Below are 20,733 nucleotides of genomic sequence, written 5' to 3' on the forward strand. Positions count from 1 at the left end.
GTTACAGCCTTCACCCAATGAATATAAATAGGCTTTCGTTGATCTTTTGTCCTACTAAAATGTAATCCAGTTTATTGAACTGGTGAATTGCATTAACCATTTTGACATTATTTCCTTATAAATCTAACATAGTGTCCTTGCTCTGTTCTTTGTCAGTACATATACTAACCAAAAAGAAAGGACAAAAATCCCACAGCAGAGAGGGGTTCCAAACCACTGATGGATGTTGATTTAAATGGGAAATGTTTTTTAAAGCTCAGTGAGAACATCACATATCTGCAGAAAAGGTCTGGGGAGGACATTGGAGGAATGCATTACAAGGGACATATTTCATACTTGTAAGGCAATGTGTTATAGACTTGGAGCATGAAGGTTTGTAAGTAGAACTCAGAAAAGGCTTATGTGTCTGAAAGACTGCCTACTTTTACACTAATATAGTAGTTTATTACATATTTAAAAACCTCATGTCACAAACCGAAACCAGCATGGCTACAGTGACATGAAATAAATAAGGGGGCATAATTAGCAGTGGTTATTTTACCATTCCATTTTAAAATATCTGAAAACATTTCATAAGCTGGTGGCAGGAATATGGCAATCAAAGTTTGCTGAAGTTGAGTTTGTATGTTTAACACAGTCTCTGCTGTTTCTGTGCAAGTGACTGAAAGGGCTGAAAACACAAACGTGCCTCAGAGACAAAGAATAGTTTTTCTTACCTTTTCTAATTTTCCCATTCAGCTCACAAAGGACACTGTCTCGTGAAATGTCATATTAACTCCATTTGTGATGTCACTAGTTTATTGCACAAATGTTAGTATAAATACAAAATAAATGCCTCTAGTACCTGGATTTATAATGGCTATAGACAATATCTAGAGTGGGGTTTTTTTAAACACAATTTATGAATCTGAGGAGTTTGACATAAAACCTTTCTTCAGATAAACAACTAGAACAGTTCAAAGGTAGATTTTATTCCTTCTACTCTATTTACCATCATACTGACCTATGACTTCCTTTCATTTTAAAAACACATTCTGGTTTCCAGGTCATAGCAGCAAAAAGGCTGAGATGATCAGGTTACAGAATTCTTGTCTAGCATCTCTGAAGAAGGTAAGTGCATATCCAGGAATTCAGACAAAGGCAGGAAGTCCTCCTACAGCTCCTCTGAAAGAACAGGGAGGTGGCCCATTCCAAATACCTGGGTCCAGTTAAGTCCTTTCATCTGTAAATTTGTTTTTGTCAGTATTCTGTGTATTTTCTTTCCCACAGTCATTGCTCCTGCAGCTCTGCAGATTATTCAACTAGCCGAATATCAAGGGTAAAATTTCCATGATTTCCTCAGCTTAGCAGTCACATTCAGACCTTGTTTATATGAGCCTCTCAAAGAATGTCAGACACATTTAAGAGGAAAGTGGGACAAAATATTTTTCAAGGAAATAAGAGACAAGAAATGAATCCAAAACCTTGACTAGGCTCATCCAAGAGAAAAGCAAAAAGAACAGGGAAAGCAGAAACAGTTATAGATGTCTTTGTTTTCAGGTCTTCAAATTTTAGGGAGAAAAACAATTAAAATCTGAATCTTCCCCAAGCTACAGTTTTAATTTAAAAAAAAAAAAAATTACCTGAATATAGCATTGTTGTAGTTTTCCATGTAAATGTAACTATTGATGGTAAAAAATAACTTAATACAATTCTGCCCCTATAAATACCAAGTAAAGCTTTCCAAATGTGCAGAGAGGATCACAGAAAGATAAGCAGCAACCTGCTGTATGTAGCAATTTTTTGTGTTTGTTTAATGTTGCAGGATTTCCTAAGGACTTGCAGTTGTTACAGTACAGTAGAAGAGATAGCGATCCAAGCATCAGAGAGGGGACACAAACAAAGGACACAGGAGATGAATGGAGCAGCAAACTGCTGCAGTTGGGAAAGCAGCATGGCTCAGAGGAACAGCAGAAACACTGACTGCTTTCCTGATACCCTGAGAAGAGGAATCTGTAATTAGAACACAAGCAAATATCCTTGCAATCTGTTTCTGACAATGGAAAAACAATTTCTCTACTATTTTAGTGATTCATCTCTTTTGAAAGCATGATGAATATTGATGGATCTGACAGCATCATGTCTGCTGTATAGGAGAAAAAATTGAGAGTTTGTAAAAAAGTTAAAAAATGAGAATAATGAATGGCTAAAATAGGAAAGGAAATCAAATAAGAAATCATTGATATCCCTCCAAATACATTTAAAAACTTTAAATGATCAACCCTTTATTTAAGATTTATTGTGAAAAAAATTCAAAATTGAGTGGAAACTCAGTCTCTTAGGTTAAATAAATACTGCACTTGTAAAAGCTTACACTGAATTAAAAAACAAGCTGAGGAAATGATTGTTAAAAATTTACTGAGTTTTTTGTATGTACACACGTGTAAATGCAATTATTTTGGACTTTATAACTTTGCATATGCAGTATAAAGAGAAGAGTAAATATTTTCAATCATTTTTTTCCCAAATCTCTGCAGCATGTTTGCATTTCTAAGGAATTTGATAAAGAAAAAGAAGGTATTAGATATTTGCTATGCAATTCTTTGTAACAATACAATAGATAGATCAAGAAAATAAATTCAAGCACAGTGTTTAATATTGAACACTTTGGTGGAATTGGAATACATTCAGCTGTTTGAGAACATAGATATGACAAATGTGTGTCTATTTTAGATGGCTTTGGAGTCAACAAGAGATGACAGCAGAACTGGCCATCTTCTATCCACACTATTCTTGCCAGATTCAGTCCATAAATGAAGCTCACGACTTAATAGTGTCTATTTTAGCTTAAAATGAGGACTCAGAAATTTGCACTGCAGTATGTATTGCAGAAAATGTTGATGGGATCTGAGAAAGTAAACATGTAAGAGCTCAGCTCTTTGCTGAATTTATTAAATGAACATTTCCAATTCTTGGCATTGTAGATCATAACCAAGGGAGGCTTTTTCACCTGGCAGGATAATTCAAGTTAGGGAAAATTTGTTCTCTTTCTTTATTTCACAGCACAGCAGAAGCTTGAATAAGTGGGATGTGACAGGAAAATCAGGTCTTTTGGTTGCAAGTTGTGATTTTTTAAGAACCAAACTTCACAAGTACCATCAAGAATAAGAATATTAATCTACTGGGGAGCAATGATTTTTAAAACCTTTCTAAAATAATAGACCACATCTCTACTTATGTCTGGGTATTTCTTTCCTTCTCAGAATGGTCTGTACCATATTGCAAATGGCACATATTGATTTTCTCAGCAGATTTTTGGTAGTTGAAAATTAACTTTGGGATAGCTCAAAGATGCAATGGCATCTTCAGATGTTTAAATTACAGTAATTTCAACACCTCCTCATTACTTGTTACAGCTTGGCCTTTTTTTCTCCTTTTATTTCAACATTGTTTACTTGACACCGAATTTGGTCATAACAGTAAAAAATACACCTTAAATAGGATAATATACATCACTTTTTCAGCCTTTCTCTGCTTGACAATTATCATTTTGGACGCAAAACTCTTGTTAATTTCTGCTGTGCAACATATGGATATTTTCTTTCTATTTCCATTGCATTTAGCATTGCAATAACTGCTGATAGTTCTGCCAGTGTTTCCACTTGTCCCTTGAAATGCAGGAATCTTCTCTGCATGCCTGATGTGATATGGTTCTTCTCTGCAGCATAGCTGATGAGTTCTTTGATTTGATTTTAAATACATAAATTATGTCATATTATTTCGAGAGTTAGTTACATCTTTTAAAAAGTTCTATAGTTTCTAATTACAACTAGCTTTCAGAACTGGATAATTCCTGCTTACATACAATTCTCACTATGCTTATGCCCTGCACAGCCAAAAAAGTCCTGCAGGTTAACCTACAATAATATGGAATCCAAACCAGTCCAAACCTGTCCAAACGTGGTATTCGCTCTGACTACCATCATTAGAGGCAGTGCTGCTGGAGGCATTTATGCTAACAGGTTTTAGCTGGGACATGCAAACAATTGTGTGAGTTCTGCAAACACATGGAAGCTGCTGGTGAAAATTGGTCCACAATTCTATATGGGCCCAACTAACTGGTCTAGCCTTTAAGGAGGATCAATTGAACATCATGGGACAAACAAACACAGCCCCCAGCCCCAAAGTCCAGAGCTGGTCGCAGATGCCTATCCTCATAACCTTCCTAAGCAGGCTGTGCTTCTTCTAGCTGTTCAGAAGGAAACAAATGTATATGTTGCAACCACCAAAACAGAGCCCTCAAAGGAAAACTCCTGGAGAACTGCCCGGGCATAGCTACGTGGTCATGGGACTGGAAACCATACTGCTTGTACAAAGAGGCCTGCTGCTTGGAAGAGCAGACACTGCTGCTACAGACAAATTTTGCCAGTGGCAGCAGATAAGCCCAGCCATCCACAACAGTTAACATAACAACAGCGATATGGTTTAGGGGTCTGGTTCACCTGCTTTTTCTGATTACTAGACTGAGGGTAATATGGGTTGCAAAGCCTGTGTTGTACCCCAGCAGGCCCAAAAGCTGCCACCAGAGCTGGGAAGTGAGCTAGGTGACTCCATTCATCACCACACAGCCCAAGGCAGCCTACGGCACTGAAAGGCATGTTGCAAAACCAAGAGTGTGGTCCAAGGGGCTGGGGGCAACCTCTTACTGGAAAAAACCAGCTGCCTTGTAAACGTGTTCACCACTGCAAGAACCATGGCCCTGGGACACAGGCAGGTCCACAATTAAATCCATTATTACTATCCATTAATGTGCCATAGCTAGGCAGGAGCTGATCAGGGTTGGGATGGACCCTGCGGGCCTTGCGTTTCTCTCTTGGCCCAGATTGACACTGCAAGCCTGAGCACAGCTCGTGCCATCAGCATGGAGCAAAGGCTGTGAGGAGATTGGTAGGAGCCCACAGAGAGTCTTCAGATGGCCACCGTGCCCCTCTCTCAGCACATCACAGCAGCTCTGAAGGACCTGTGCTCCCAGTGGGGATGTACAGACGTTCACTGCCACATGGAAAGTACAGACGTTCACTGCCACCCTTGTCCTCCAGGTATTGCAAAGTATGTCCTCACCGAAACTGTGTGGCCAGAGAATGGATCTCAATATACTTGGAACTTTAAAAGTCATAGGTTTGTATAGCTACAAAAACAAATGTTGCAGAGAAAAAAAAAAATTAGAGGGGTGTGGATCCACATCTGTGACACACTCAAAATGAGAGAAACATACATGAGTCACAGGGCCTAGCAGACAATAGCTGACAGTGGACACACAATAGAAGGAAGAGGTAGAGCTCACCTGCCAGTCAGGTTTACAAGCTCTCCTGAAAATACACCAAGGGCATACATTGATATAATATTTATAAAACATTTTCTCTGAACATATAGCTCATGACCCTGACAGAAGCACCACCTGTCCCAAACTTCCAAACCTCACTCTACACAGCTTTCAAAGCAAATCACTATAAGGAAGCAAAATGTTTGAACAAGAGTATCCTCACACAAAGCATGGATAGGAGGCATAAAAAATATCGAGGAGAATGATGCATCAAAGAGATGCATCAAAGCTAAGAAGGCATCTCCAGAAAGAGTACAGCAGATGTAACCAAGAATAAAATTCTATGCTAATGGGCCAAAAAATGTTTCCATATGTTATGATGGAAACTGCAGCATTTCGCCCCAGGGGAAGGGCTCAGCTACGGCCTCTCCTGTGGAGAGTGTTATATAAATGTGAATCTTGTGAAAAGGACTCTTTCAGAGATGTAGCTTATCCATGTGCCATGATTTTAATTCTAAGCTAAGCATTCAGATTTATCTAACAACTAATGGCAACTATCATGTATCTTTTTTTTCCTACTTATGTTACTTTTCAGTTGTCACCATGTCTACTGAGACAAACACATCTCTTTTGGAAGGAAGTGAGCTTTTTAAAATTCTATTCATAGTTTTTGCAACATTCAGGATTTAGCCTCACTTTCCAGGGCTAAAACTTTTTTAAGATTTTTTTTTTCTTTTCCCTATTGCAATTTGTCCAGCACTGCTTGTACGGCAGCAATTTCATGGACGAAAGCCTTCCACTGGGGGTAACAGAATATATGTAACAATTTATATTGAGTTTCCATCATGTTGTACCAGTTGCCACATACGAATGAATTTAGGTTTGCAACACTCTTGTGAGGCAGAGACATATTGATTTTCCTTTATTATAGATTGGAAAACAAAGACTTTATGCAACAAAACCCCAGTCAATCACAAAGCCAAGAGTAGATCCCAAGCTTTCCCCAGATTGGGCTTGTGTTGACTATTGCAAGACTATCTTCCTTCTTTCACAATGTTGTTATTTTTCAGACAAAAAGGGACAATAATATTAATATCAGACTGCTCACAGAAATATAGTAGTGAATATGCATGTGGGCATCTTTTTAAAGTAGTTTCTGTAACTAAAAAAATGTTAGTGGAAATTTTGAAATATTTACCACTGGGGTCTATGAAATGTTCCATTGGTTTTTGGTTTGTTGGTTTGTTTGTCTCTTCAAAATAGCAACTATTTCTGAAGCTTTTCCTTCCATTCTCATTTTTCTACTGGAAAGGAAGGTCTGGTTATCATGATCTATAATTAAAAGCACTCTTGAGCTCCCCATGTCTCAGAGAATTGAAGAATGACAAGTTGTTAGTAATAGCAAAATTACACCTTTTTTGGCAGTAAAAAGTCTAGTTGTACCTACAGTGGAACATATAAATAATGTCAATTTTAAGGGAAATTTAATAAAATTTTTGAAAATTTATTGCAGTCATTAAGACACTAAAGTCCCAAAGTCATTATACTTTTTCATTTAATAGAATCCTTTGTACTTGAAAATTTGTCCTGCAAACATTTTCTAGGATTTGTTTCTACATGTAAGTGAAAAATCAGAAGTATTCTGTTCATTTCAAAATTCCTTGGGTTTTCTTCTCATATATAGCTTTCCTCTTAAGAGTTAATTACGTCCTCTTTAAAAATCTGCAGCTGAAAAAATTGTAATTCAGTAGTAGGTTTACGCATGTTCTTAAATACATCAGAAGTGTTCTGAAATGCTGCATATATATTGACTATATTTGAACAGTCAGTGTTCAAACAAATCCTTGATTTTCAAATGTTGGATGTGGAATGTTACAAAACAAAACTGTATTTAATCTGACCTCTCTATGCAAGCCTGTGCTGAGCTTCTGTATGAAAATGCAGGTTTATAATAAAACAGGGAAATAGAGACAAAAGTGAGAACACTGGTTTGCATTTATCCACTGAGGAATTCCTGATGCTAGTAACACTAAGTTCACTGCCTTGACTACAAGCAGTTTCACCTTAGGGACCAGCATGATGAGAAAAGCAGGGGAAAACACAAGGTAGGAAATAAGAGGCAGAGGGGAATTGGTCAAATACACACAGTTTCACCTTTTTCTGATTAGGTAAACTACAGAACAGCAGTTTTCTTTCATTACTGCAGCAGAAAAAGACAGGTGAAATGAACACCATAGAATGTTTGAAATATAGAGGATTACCTAATTAAACCCGTTTTGATAGATTTCTTAATGGAATGTATCTGTAGGCCAACCTGCTATGGTCAAACTGTCACTCAAGCAGGACTAGAGTTCTGGGTTGTGATGGTTATACACTGTCATCAGAACACCATAGTACTATGTATGGAACCCTGCCACATATAGAACTCAGTCAAGTATGGGTATATGTAGCCAGCCATAGCCTGACACACAGATGAAATTTCCACAGATCCATTTCATGTGCATTTTATTCAGAAGATAAAACCATCCAGAACAGAGCAGCAGTTATACAATATATAAAGAGTTCCTGCTATGCTGGGAGTTAAACTAATTTAATGGTATCAAATAATATCTCTTATCAAAACTGCCCTGGAAAAAGGTCGTGCACAATAAGACTTCTCATTACAATAAATCACACTAGTATGGATGTAGTTTCTGGGCCTGATGAGAAATTCATGGGAAAATGGGTCACTGAGTTAAGTACTTGCTATAAGCAAATACTCATTAACACAGTAGTGTTTCACACAATCCCATGTTTTATTGTCACACAACACTATTATGAACAATTGTATTCTAAAAACACAATTAAGTTTCCAAAACAAATCTCCCTAAATAAAAAAATGCCAGAAATTTGTTTTTGCAGCTGTAGTATCATCTCATTTGCACTGCTTCTGCTGATAATTTTCAACTGCATGCCTATGCTTTGATCTACATGATCAAATGCATGCTTTGGTCTGCAGCAGAACTCTCCCTTGTCCAGTGCATACAAGGGTTAGTACTTGGCTCTTATCTCAGTATTTTTTGGGGGATTGTTGGGTTTTAGGTTGGCTTTTCTTTTTGGTGCCTGATCCACATTCCTAAATCAGAATTTTTCATTTCTTTATGGCTGGGTTATGGTGCTCACTAATATGCTCTCTCCAGTCTCTGAGACCTCTTTGCTTCATTGTCAGCTGTTGATGGGAGTGCTCAGAGCTGGCTCAGGCTCCCTCTGACTGTACACGAAATTATCTGTCTCACAGTGCTGCCACATAACCCTTGCTTCAGGGATCAGTGGCAATTCCTGAGAGGCAACGCCAAGCACTCTAATTTCCTGTCAGCAGTGGCATCATCTCCCTTTTTCTGCCTCGTTGCTATCAGCAATGGTTTGCATCAGCAGATATCTTGCCTCCTTCAGCAAGTCAGCCCTAAAAGTACTGGGAGAAGTGGAGCCCATGCCCCCAGCCCTCAGAAGAGCAGTGCTAAGTGTTCCACTCTCCTTTTCCTTTTCCGGGAGAGATGTTGCTTCATACTCACTCTCCCACACTCTCCAAACAGCATATTCCCCTCCTCTGCTGGAGGTCCATGTTTCGTTACTTCTGTACCTTTGAGTCCTCATTCAAAATAGCAGGGGTGGCTACAAGTACTTACAAACTTCACAGCTGGAGTAGCAGATCATTGAAAAATGGATGCACACAGTTCAAAATGCAAGAGAAGAAAAAAGGAAGGGCAAAATGAATGAACTTGTAGTAATTGATCAGTACTTGATCAGTAATTTGACCACCACACACACACCACTGAATATCCCTTCCCATCCTTTTTTGTCCTTGAAGGGAACTAGATGGAGAGTACCTTAGGAGACCCAGACCTAGAAGGAGACATTGAGTGCATCCACTGCTACATCCCTAGTCTTGTTTCCTATGCCAGCTATAGAAAGAGTTTGGCCCCTTTTTTTGCTATCATCACATGGCCCCCACCATTCTGCACCATGTAACAATTAGTTCCTTCTGTCTCTATGCTTGTGAACCCAAAGGTGCTGTGAGAGATGGCAGCAGTGGTTACCTGTGCAAAACGCCACTCTTAAAACGAAGGGCACCAATTTGCCTAGGTCGTTGTACGGGTATATAGTCTCTAAAAGGTCTTACAGCATTTTAGTATCTAAATAGAGTAATTTATTTGTACAAAAGCACATATCTGAAGGCATAAGAGTTCTGAGAGCGGCCTTATTCTACAATCAAGTATAAACCTAGGCAAACAAAGTCTAAACAAGACAATAACCAAAGCATAGAAATCTTAACACACAGAGTTCTAATGAAACAGCAAACAAAGCATAGAATTCTTAACAGGGAAAACTCTAGTAAAGCTATAAACAAGCATAAATCTGACATTACAGCCTCTAGGTAAATCAGTCTCTCATCTCCTGACCCCAAGCAGGGTTTTCCAACCCTGGGGTCACAATCACAGAAAGGGAACACAAGATCACAGATCCCAGACAGGGGTCCCGGCCGCGGGGATCACAGTGGCAGTGGGGGGTCCCCAACTCGGCAGAGTTCCCGAAAGCAGGGTCGCAGGGACAAGCAGGGGTCCCGGGGTCCCAAACCCTTGCAGTTCCCGGTTGCAGAGACAGGAACCCTCACAGACTCCCCAGCAGCCCCGAACAGAGTCTTGGGGCAAACGCCACAGGGGAAAAGGGAAGGGACGGGATCGCAGGGGCAAGGAGGGATCCCTGGGGTCCCGAACCCTCACAGGAGGAAGGGATGGGACCCCAGGGCCCAGATCCCAGGCTACCTTTAGAATCCCATCCGGCTCCCTGGCAAGGCTCCTTCCTCAGGCTGCAGGAGGTGGAGGTTGCATTGATTGATTGGATTGATCACTCGACCGCTGACTGACTGACCCAGAGGCTTTTTATCCCAAATTGCAAAATGCATATTCATATTTTTTATCTACACACTAACCAATCTAGGTACAATTCTAAAGTTCGTAAAAACTACGAAAAACAGTATCAGAACCTACGCACATAACATATCTATTAACGCAAAACTCTGTCTTACTAGCATAAGGTTCTACCTTTTTGTACATAAAACTCATACTAAAAATTATAAACAGTACTCTACCCTATTTTTGTTATGTCTGAACTCTATCACTAGGCCTAAAGCTGTGTCCTTCTACACTGAACTAGGACTTAGGGCATGTAAGACTTAAGGCTCAGGGTTAGATTTCTACTTTATGTATCTAAAGCTTTTATATATTCTAATTTTTCTAAAGGTTTTAATTCTATCTCTGTACTTTTCACTCTCTGTGGAGGATCCATGGAAACATGGACTCCGACAGCCTGGAATCCTGGAACCTCAGGTCATAAAAGCTTTTCCATAAAACCTACGATTGAGAAGAGTTCTCCAAGACTCCCGTTGCCCATGAAAGGCAGACCTTTCTCATCTCTAAGTGACTTGCTTGTTCCACTCTTTATCAACCTGTGCAAAAATTGAGCAGGGAACATGCAAAGACCTATGTTCTCTTGGTTTTTGGCCATCTCTTCAGGTCAAGTCCATTGCAGGCAGTGGTTGTTTCTGAAAACGCTGAAAGAATTACTATCCCTGATAGAAGCCCATTCTTCTCTCTAATAGGGCTCCAACAAAAATAACCAGGAATTAAAATAAGGATATTTCCTTTCTGAAAATGGTCTTCTTTTGTTTGTATTAATTGCTGAGTTGTTAATTTCACATTTAAGAACCTGAATTGAATGTCAGTCAACACAAAACCCAGATTATTTTATGAGCCTCAAAATTATGAGAAGTCTGCTTTTTCTAGGACGAAAATATATAAATGTTCACAGACTCATACTAAAAATACTCATACAGTTTTATCAAAGCTAAAATTAAGCCCAGGGGTGAATTTAGAATTTACTCCAAAATTCTGAAGAAATAGAATATCATGATTTGTGAATTTCTGCCACGTGAACTGACATAAGAACCCTTAGGAGGGATCAAGGTCTGTTTTGCTTTGCTTTGTTTTTCTCCCCTAGTTTGATTAACTTAAATTTAGTATAGCACAAATACCAGCTGTATGGTGAAAAATGGGTATTCACATTACTGTTCCTTACTTTTAAGGAAGGTAAAATGGACTTCCCCTTGAAATAACTGGTGGTTAGGATTGTGGAGCCCTAAAGCTGTTTTATCTTGGCCCTGAGAAATAGATTCAAACTAAAAAAACCTAGGAGACTTAAGTTTCTCTAAACTTTATTGCAATTCCAAAGTTAAAAAAAAGAAAAATATTTTTGAATCTCTCTTTATAAAGCATATATGTACATGAGGTGATAGACTGGAATTGACAGTCTCATAGGGTAAGGGTTTGTCACCCAGATTCACTTCAAAAATGTATATGGGCATGTGATATGAAATACAGTCTGTGAGAGTAATTGAAGACTTCTTTTCATTTGGGACTAGTCTTTCAGTCTGAAGGATAGTTTTCTAAGACAAAAATGGATAGGTTTTCAGATTTAGGGTTATTTATAAAAAAGCTTTTTACATACTGTAGCTTTGCAGTGTTCGGAAGACAGCTGGCAGCCCTGAAGTTTTGACGAGATGTCTGAGACACTTAAAAATACATTGTTATGTGTTTGAATAAATATCTTAGAGCATTGACTGCTGCATAAAACTATCTCTATGTATATAATCACTTCCTTACTTCATTGCTTTTAATAAAGTGTTGTGTTTTGGGGCTATCACCATGCAGTGTGTAAAGCAATAAAGTATTCCACTGTCTATTCCTCATTTTATATCATGATCCCTTTACATTTATACAGTATTGGACTTCTGTGCATGATGTCCAAAACATAAAGCTAAAACCATCATTCTAGTCAAATAAAGAGCTATGCTTGCAGCAGTCTTTAGCACTATCAAGTGGCAATAGATAATCTGCTGCCACTTTGCCTTATCTTCAGTAGGACGAATTATGGATCACAATTTGTCCTTTAATGTTTGCATGCATTTAAAATGTTCATCTATCAGACAGATAGCCCAGCTTATTTGAGAATGCACATTTCTGAAGGGGTTTTTGGCTCACAACACATTTGATGGTAAACAAAATGCAATAGGGACCTTTAGATATTATTCATGTGGGGATAACTTGCAGATACACATTCACATGCTGGGTAAATGGCATTCATCTCCTATGAGAGTATGTGACTTGTGGATTTCTGAAATTTTCAGATTCTCGGTCTAGAAAGCACCAATTCATCATCTAGTCAGACGTCTGCTCTGTTGCTAGCCCTGGAGTTTAATCCAGTTACCCAGTGCTGAAATCAGTAAATTGGATTTATGCTGCATTGCAAAAAGAGTTTCTGAAACTGCATTCACTCTTGACCCACCCAAAAGAGAAACTGTCCTATGGCATGGGAGGTTTCATTCAGTGATTCATCATCTCCACTGCTAAAAGCATACTCATTTCTTAATTCTTAGCTATGTTTCTAAAATGCATGGTGCCCTTTTCTCGTACAAAACAAATGTAACTATGTCTCAGTGTAAGACAATTTAAGTGGCAGACACTCTAAAAATTAGTTCCTTCCCTTACTTTCAACCAATCCATTTCCACTAATAGGGAGAAAAAAAAAAAAAGGCAATGTAAGTGAAAAAACTAACAGTTTACTAACCAGCTAAACATTAACAGGGAAAAAAAGACCAAAAACCCAACCCTGAGTAATCACTGGACAAAAAGTTGCCAGATCTCAGGACATCCATTGAAGCACAAAGACAGCCAAACTGTGGGGGTGGTGGCCCCTGAAGCCGACCGTGTGTAGGGAGACAAAGAGAAGGTGGTGTCAGCTCTCTCGTCCAAGATGGCGCTCCCCAGTCGGCCACGCGGTCTGGAGACAAAGAGAAAATACCACGGTGAAAAGAAACCCTCCCAGGAAGGCAGGACTTTGACAAAAAGCTAACTTCTTAGCTATTGATTTAGATATTTGCCCTTATTTTATTTGTCACTGACTGAATGACTTCAGTGTTAAAATAATGTTCTTTCTCAACCATATAAAAACAGATCGAATGTTCCAGAAACAAAGTCCTGGCTTCTCTGAAGGAAAAAACCTTTTGAATTCTAAACTTGAAACTTGCTTCCTTTCAGAGCACCAAAATCCAAGAAATGATGAGTGCATCCTGAACTGTAATTGAGACACTGTTATCAACCTCCAATTCCAAGCACTTCTCCAAATCTCTCCTCTTTCACAAAGGTCAGATCTTGGGATGTGCAGGACCCATTGGCCATCCTCTGTCTTGAAGACTTATGATTCAGCCAAACCTTTAAACAGTAAGTATTTTAAACAGTAAGTACATTTCACTTCTCCTTAGGAAAAGTGGAAAAAAAAAAAAGAAAAAGAAAAAAAAAAAAAAAGAGAGAAGCAGATTCAGAAGTAGTTTATTGAGTTTAATTTATGCCATGTATTTGGGGAAAATGTGTTCTTCTGAGCTAACCCCTGCAGCTATGCAGTCAACAGGGAATTTTCTTGCTATAACACGTGTGGTTGTACACTTTTCCTGCTACTCCAAATATCCAAATGCAAAATCCGGCATTCAGAGACATCATGTGGAGTTTTGACATTCCCAGGGTACCCAGGGCCTGGAAGTTAATGAATGGATTATAATGAGATATAAATACAGTATTTTTAACCCTGGCAGATATGAACTAGTCCCAATAATATTTCTCATTTCATGTAAGAGAAAACAGTATGAACACTTATCTGTTAAAGAGCGTAAAACCCGGCAAATACAAGCAGCATGTCTTAGGATTTATTAAAGAGCTTTTATTGTCACTTTCACTAAGACAATGGGAAAAGTAGATGTTCAAAACACAGTCAACTTGAGGAAGTTTTTAACATCTTCTGAAATTTCAGATTGAGAGGTCAAGTAAAATAGGGACTGTTTCAGACTTTGAGCACCATGTTGGGAAGTACGTAACAGTAATGAAATTGCTTTTCTGAAATACAGCTGTGGGTTGCAGCTCCCTGTGGCCTGTGCCGTCCCACTTTGTGAACTGAACGGGGTTATAGAATGGCTCTCCAAAACCAGCCTTTTGTAGAGGAGGTCACATGCTGCAAACAGAGAGCTGTCACGTGGAGGACCTATCAACACAAACTGCTAGAATCTGTACAAAATTGTATAGTGCATTATATCACTGGATTACTCATGTGTTGCTCTCCTTAGCTGTCACAGCAGGATTATTTGGAGCCAAGTGGGGGTGGGGGTGGTGATATGAAACCAGAGCATTTCAGTTTGGGTTTTTATCTTCTGGGAGCACATGAGGGCTAAAAGGCACCTAGCTAGACTACCTCATTGTAACAATACTCACAATTACCACAGTAATTTTGGGCTGATACATTATAAATAATGGTAAAAAAATCCAACTGTGATCTGGAAAGCTCTTAAAATATGTGGAAAGACATATAATATCCTATACCATTCTGTGGTAAAGAAGCATCATTTCTGGCCATATTTATGAGGTTTGGAAGCACACATTACCATGAAAATTGGTGTCACTGTCATCGATAGAGAGGCAGAGGTATGCTGGGTGTGTGGACAGAGTTGATCCAAAAAAGCCAATTACACCTTTCACTGCTGTGATGAGGAAACTTTTCTGAGAAGAAAAGCTGTAGCAGCTATTTCTCTGCAAGATCCGGAATCAGTTGTCATGTTAGATAAGACAACTGTTAGTGAATACATTCAAAGTTTAACAGAAAATCTTTCCCTCAGTCTAGCTTCTACAGACAACAGAAGTGTTTCAGAGTGAGACATATTTTACACATTTTCACTCATCCAACTCTTTTATCAAGCTTGCTCTTATGTTCGCACGGTTCGAGATGCAGTGAGAAAATGATAATTAAAAAATACAAACTAAAGTCTAAGCTCTTTTCTTGTAACATAAGGGTTCCATAAAAAAAGAGATCATAATAAGCATTCAATACTATCAGTGTAAAAGAAATAGATGAAGAATTATATTAAGCACTGAGATTACCTGGTGCAAACTGAGCCATGTGACAAACCCAAAGTCCATTGGACTTTCTGGATTCTGTATAACCACAAATGACTCATTATTGAATTTGTTTCATTCCTTATGAAAAGTCTTTTTTTGCAGAGAATTTATCCAGTCCTAAACCTTGAGTTTGCAATATATCTAACTTCTAATGATGATAAAAATTGAAAATATTATTATTACTTAAATTGTTACTTCATTAGCTCTGATTCCCAGCTGGCTCCATTTAGGCTGTGACTCCATCATGTTAATTGTGCTGATGAACACAGACAAAAAGCCTTTTCTGCAGAGAAGTGCCTTCTATTTTATTTATAACAAGTTCCAATAATTCTACTGTTGCAAATACCAGGGAATAAAGGGACAGAAAACAAAAAATAGCCTCTGCACTTATACTGGTTGGTAGCTGCACTGGTTCATGCTTTTACATAAGCTGAATATATTTTTAAAATGATGTATCTACAATTTTTAGTGGCCTTCTATCTACCTATTGTCAAAAATGATTGTTTTACTGTAAGAAATATGAAGCAAGACACAAATACTGATGAGAATCTCATGTCTGATATATCCATTTGTTTCACTTTGATTTTTTCTTTTGTAAACAACATTGCTTTTTTATGATACGAGGTATTATTTATAATTTTCTGTTTGAAATGTATATATGGAATGAAAACAAACTCAAAACAAAAGTACTTTAAAGGAATGACTCCTAACAAAACCCCTGAAATATTCGGTTACTTATATCTGGTATGTTCATGATACAATTGATCATGAACAAGGGAACCAAGAAAACTGTTCCAAGGCTGTCTATCTTTAATTTTTTTAGTTTTCCAGATAACAGATTTCTCTGTCTTTCTCTGTACAAATAACATGTTGTGAACTAAGATATGAAAAAAGACACTGTCTAAATGAAGAATTTGACTGACTGTATTTATCAAGCACTAAAATTAATTGGTGTCATGCAGAAAATAAACTAATGAATCCATCACTTTTTTTTTTTAATATTATCGCTAATGATTATTTTATACTAGCACCCATGGGTTATTGGTACTTCCCAAGCATAATAGGACAAATATGTCAGGAAATGTGACACATAAAAATGGGACAGAATGTTTGATACCTTGGCAGCATATTAAGCTTGAAGTCTAGAAGGGATTATCTAACTTAGGAGTTTTTCTAATTTCTTTGGTGTTGACACCCTTTTTTCTAAGTAAATAACCCCCACTGTGATCAACTGTTATGTCTTGACTTCATGCCCTTTCTCTGATTTATAATCTAAAGTTTATCAATTGGAAAAAATACTGGAGAGGATCCACTGACTGAGAACACCAATGATTTTACAGCCAAGGTAAAAGTGCAAAGTATATGCCTTAGTGAAGGTGTGCTGTGGTTCATCCAGACGGGAATTTTAGGAAAGCAAGGCTTACAACTATCTGAAACAGAACAAACAGGCAAATTGGGAAAGGTAAACATCCGTATAACTGTTTGGAAAAATGTGGTTAAGGAGTCATGTCAGTGCTATGTTCCCAAACTGAAGCAGTCTTTCCAGGGCCTTTTCTGTTCAGAACTTAAAATAATGACCTTGGAAAGTGGAGTAGAGAACAAGGAACACAGATTTTAAAACTTGCGAATCACTCCGTGTTAGGAAGGCTCACAAACACTTTGAAGGACAAGGTTAGAGGTTAAATAATTTTGACAAATGGGAAAAGTAGATGAAATCTAATAAAGATAAATGTAAAGTTTTATACTATGCAGAAAGAATCATCTTTACAGACAGAGGATAGGGAGTAGCTGGCTAAAATCTGAGAGGCATGGTTGATGGCAAAGTGAACACATACACAATCATAAAATGATTTTGTAAAAAAAAGAGATCACAACAAAGCAAAAAAGAAATAACCTATGAATATCACACTTGTATGATAAATATCTATACTTTAAGATTTGGAATAGTGTTGATATTCAGATCTGATATGAATGCAGTGAGAGAAGATTGTAGCACAAGATACAGTTGAAGAAAAACAACAAGAATGATCAGAGGTCTAAATAATATGATTTCTAAAGAAAATCTGAAGGAGCTGAGTTATCTAGTTTAAAGTGAAGAAGTCACGGCAATAGCTTTTAAATACATGGAAGGTTAGTTTCCAGGATTACGATGATAAACTGTCTTGTCATATTCACTTTAGCTGGAACAAGAAGCAATAAGCTTAATTTGCAAAACGGTCAGGGGTTAGGAAATGAGTTACAGCAGGCAGAATAGTTGAATAATAAAATGCTGTATACAGTAGTTTGTGGGGATTTTGTTTGGTTGGTTGGTTTTTTGTTTGGGGTTTGAGGATTTTTTGCAGGGTTTTTTTTCGTCCTTAGATGTCTAGACTAATGGGTGGCTTTCTAAGGTCTAGAGACAGGTAGAATGCTCTCTTCTAGGATCTGAAATGATCTCTTAGCCTCTTTTCCAACTCTATTTTCTATTATTCTACCTTCAGTCCATCTACTCATAAATCCTATACTTCTGTGTCATACATGGCTGACTACAAAATGCATGGATGGACACAGTTTTCCCAAAAAAGGAAACAGAGGAAATAAAATGGAGGCTATCTTCCAGGTTGTGAAGTGAATTCTTTCCAGTGGGGCCGGTGGTGCAGAACCAGAGCTCAGCTCTGGTTTCCACCATGGTGGTAGATGGAGACCAATGGAAAGTGCAGGGTGGAAAATGAATCAGAAAAACATGATAACTGCCCAGATGGATTGGATACCTTTAGGAAGGAAACGTGATAAAATCAGGAGCCATAAATCTTTTATATATATATATATATATAAACCCTTTTCCTATGAATAGATAGTAGGCAATCAGGCTAATATGTGTATTTCTTTATAGATTAATAGATAAAAAATGTGCATGATGGGAGGAGGGTGTACATGTGTGTTTGTTTGCTCAGACATAGGAATAAGGAGCAACAAGACATCTCTCTGTGGGGGATGATATGATTCCCCATTTGTGTCTTCTTACATGAACAATTAGCAGCAAATCTACCAAACAAAAAGCCTGACTCTTGATCTCACTTGATTAATCTGTTCCAATATTTACTTACAAGTTCCAGGAAGAAGCTTTTCCTGTTGAGGCTTTCACTGGCCAGAAATTTTCCATTGGAAACTTTTTCTCACTGTAAAATTAAAGTCCACCAAAAACCAGCCTTGAATGACTTAGTGCAAAGTCTGAGGTCCAGGATTAGAGTGTTTTGGGTTTTTTTTTTTTAAGTCAAAGAGAGACAGGAAGGACAGGAAACATACTGCTAATTTTCATAAAACATGATGTTTCTATGACAGATCACTTTCTTTCAGTTCTTGTTTTCTGTTCTTCCACGTTGCATAGCTCTGCCCCAGGCACACCCTGATCTTTCTTGCCCTGTCCTGTTCAGGGGACAGTGGAACAACCTTCCCCTTTGTCTGTGAAATGGAACATTGATTAGAGAATGGCTTGAGCCTGGTTTACCAAGTGACATTAAGTATCTCTTCCCAAACTTACAGGATATAACACAATAAAAAGCCTAGACAAACAAACCAACAACAAACAAACCAACCAAACAACTAACAACTAACCAAAAAAACCCCACACCCCCAAAAACAACCCACCAAAAAACCCAAACCAAACAAAACCAGATCCCCTTAGAACAACCACTCAACCAACTAACTAACCAAAGAGAAAAAGAAAATACCTAAAGTGAATGTGACCTTGCCTTTCAGCACTCTGTTCAGTATCTTCATTTATGGTACTGACTTGAAGAAATGGGAATGCTTGAGATTTTTTATGCCTACTTCTTCATTTCTTTTTAACCAAAGAAAGATATGGTACCTCAGATATGTAATAAATGCATCTGTATTTGTATATGGGTATTTTTAATTCGAAAAAATTCATGGTTTTCCTCTTCTTAACCTGTGTTAATTCTGTTCTCACAATTCATGTTTCTCTAGGCTCTCTCTTATCTACCTTTCTTTATATTTTGGTTTAATGATTTTTTTTAAATTTAATTAACCTTATGCTAAACTCTCTTTCTATCGAAGCCCCAGATGACCAGAGGACCACTCCTCTTCTTATTTAAGTACATGGCAGAAGTCATATTAACTTCAATGGTTCAAGATACGTTTTTTTTTGTAGCTTCAGAGCACTAGAGATACATTTTGTTCAATTTTATACTAGTAATACATTAATTTTCTTTAGAAAATTTAGAGATAAACTAATGTACAGGGATAATAGTAAAATGTCATTTAAAACTGCGTTCTTATATGTCACAGCTGAGTGTAAAAATACACAGAGTAAAAAATAAATACATTTTTTACATTGTAACTACAAGACTGAATGGATGCAGGAAAGTGGTGACTTTTTATATGACACAAACACTACATGCATATTCCCACTTCATTTTATTAACCGTCCTGGAAAAGAAAAACCTCAGTTTTTCTTTTGATTCATAAACAGAGAAAAGGAAATTTAAAAAACGGAGAAAAAGACAGATAATATAAACCTAAATTACTCATCATGGGACAAATTTTTCATTATCTTATTTTTTCCCCAGCTTTTCAGTGAGAGAAAACATTCTTTTGTGTTTGTCAAACTGCTGTTTGAAGAGTTACATTTAGCAGAGGAAGTATACAAGTATATTTGAAAGCAGCAACCAGAATCAGTTTTAAACAAGTTTGATTGGTGTGACTCACTGAGATCCTGCATTCAAAGGGACCTGCTGAGATTACCACTTGTTATTTCCTGAGAAAAAGCAGGGATTCAGCTCTGTGCATGGTCAAAGGTGGAAGCATGGAAGGTAGCTATCCACACTGAAACTAGTCACTCTCTTACAAGCACTAGATCCTATTTTTTCTAATATTCACCTAATGCTATGAAAGATAAAAAAGTTAGGACAGAGGTGCTCCTGGAGCTACTTCCTTCACTGTAAAGTAACTGTGAGAGGCCTAAAGGAGATAGGGCAGTACTGAGAGCTCACCTGCCTGGTAACAAGCTTTGCCTCATCTCTTTCCCTGCTTGCCCCAGGCCAAGGTAAGGAAGCTGTGTACAGCTATGCCCCCTCTGCTCTGCTCCTGCCCTTCCTTCCTCTGCAATTCTTCCTCTTGCACCTCTTTACCTGGCTGCAGCAGTCAGGTATCAAACATTTTGATATCCAGCATAAGATGTGGTGCCAGGCTTCTGCTCTTTCACGATTTCCTCCCATGCACTCACTGAGTTATATTTTGGCATCTTTTCTGCTCTGAGACCAGCAGTGCTAGCAGCAGGTAGAGGGCTGCAGAGCAGTAAAGAGGGTACAGAATTTTAGGTCATTGGGAGTGCATTTTTGAGGGGGGTTGGTGCTTGGAAACATTTCCCCTGATAGTCACATTAGCACCCAGTAGGCT

Source organism: Prinia subflava, chromosome 4, assembly GCF_021018805.1.
Source record: "Prinia subflava isolate CZ2003 ecotype Zambia chromosome 4, Cam_Psub_1.2, whole genome shotgun sequence".
Classification (NCBI taxonomy): Eukaryota; Metazoa; Chordata; class Aves; order Passeriformes; family Cisticolidae; genus Prinia; species Prinia subflava.